Source organism: Seriola lalandi, unplaced genomic scaffold (assembly GCF_002814215.2).
Source record: "Seriola lalandi dorsalis isolate HSWRI2012SDOR001 ecotype SW California unplaced genomic scaffold, Sedor1 jcf7180002054538, whole genome shotgun sequence".
NCBI lineage: Eukaryota > Metazoa > Chordata > Actinopteri > Carangiformes > Carangidae > Seriola > Seriola lalandi.
Window position 1 is genome coordinate 199,048 of NW_019525091.1, and position 1,672 is coordinate 200,719.

General features: G+C 39.5%; 1 protein-coding gene across 1 annotated transcript in view; it reads left to right on the forward strand.

Moving 5' to 3' along the window:
• LOC111661201 (major histocompatibility complex class I-related protein 1-like) overlaps nucleotides 1-1,672 on the forward strand; it is a 7,642-nt gene that overhangs the window by 2,796 nt on the left and 3,174 nt on the right. The window lies entirely within an intron of this gene.

Genomic DNA, 1,672 nt, shown 5'->3' on the forward strand with positions numbered 1-1,672 from the left:
CCCCCACTGAGATGACAGTGCCAGCAACGGCCCCCAGCTCATTTGAGTTTGAGACCCCTGATGTTCATGTGACCTGCAGGAACACACACACACACACACACATATTATCTTTATCTATTTATTAATATTTTACTTAATCAATTTACCAAACTGAACTCTTCACGTTTCTTCTTTTGTTCGACTCTGATCAGTTATTTAATTTAAAATGTCAAAAAAAGAAATTCTCAGATGTAAGAAAGTGGAATCACCTTTTTTTTTGTCTTTTCTGCTCGATAAAAGACTTCAGTGATTATTTGATGATCAGAATTGTTGACGATTAATCTGTTGATCAAATAATCAATGAACTGATCCAATTTTTCAGCACTAAATAAATGTATTACGCCACAGACACTGTGCTTAAGTAAAGAGAATCTAATCTAACGTGTAATTCTTCTATATATTAATTATCTGGTGAACACACTGTGGTCAGTGCAGTAAAATAAATCTCATCTGTTGTTCTACTTTAACGTGTCAGACAGGAGTGAAAATGTCCACAAGTTCAGAGACAGAGGAGAAATCTTCAAATCCTTCCTTTTATCCACCAACACTGAACAGTGTTTCATTTATAATCATCTACAACAAAGAGACACACTTCATTCTAATATTTGAGAAACAGGAGCCTGAAAAACATCTGACATTTTTCACCTGATGAAATAGGATTATCTGATCATCACTATTATTGTCAGTTAATTCTCTGCTGATCAGCTGATGGATCAATCCACTGATGGTTCCAGCTCTATAACACACTCTTAGAAGGAGTGTGTTGAAAATGTACACAATGAGTGTGTAGTACTTTCTTTCACACACGTTGAGTCAGTTTTAAATCAGACTGTGTTGGATGAACTGAGCTGCTTTTGTTGTTTCATTCATTCAGCTGCTCACTCCTGTTCATTTGTTCACTGGTTGGTTTGTATCTCTAGTTAAATGTAAAGTTTTCCCTGTGAGGTCGGTGTTGGTGACATTGGGCCAAGTCGGCGAGCTGACGTCACACTTCCTGTTAGCTCTGACGTCACACTTTAGTCCGCGTTGTTTTTCACCGCTCTGTGTGTTTTTATTATTCATGGTGTTTAAAGTATTACATAAGCTCAGCCACGAATGAGCTCAAATGAAGCGTGAAGAAGAAGAAGCAGCGAGCAGCTCTTGGTGCAAGCTAGCGCAGCCATCTGGCTCAGGACCATGTGATGGAGGCGGAGCTAAACTATGGAGGGATTTCTTCTGGACTCACAGTTCGACAGTGAATTTAACTGAACTGAGCTGTTCAGTGTTTCTCTTGTTGATTTGTTATCAGTTCAGTTAGTCACAGTGAGTCGAGCTAACGCTCCCTGACGTTGCATTGTAGCTGCTTTTCTCTTAACTAACAAGCTAACGTAGCTGAATACTGTCGCTGGATGTGTCTGACCCAGTTACTGTCAGGTTGTCTTTTAAATAACTAACGGGTTTATATTTCTCATAGTCAGGAGGCAACTGTTGCATTGAGTTAGTGGTTTTTCCTCCGGCCTCAGCATGTGTTGACTGTCAGCTGCTAAAACTCACACCTGTATATTATAAGAGTGTGAAGAGGACGTCTGTGTGTGGAGTGATGCTGGTTCACCCTCTCTTCAACCTCACCTGTTTCACATCAATTTCTTTTTTA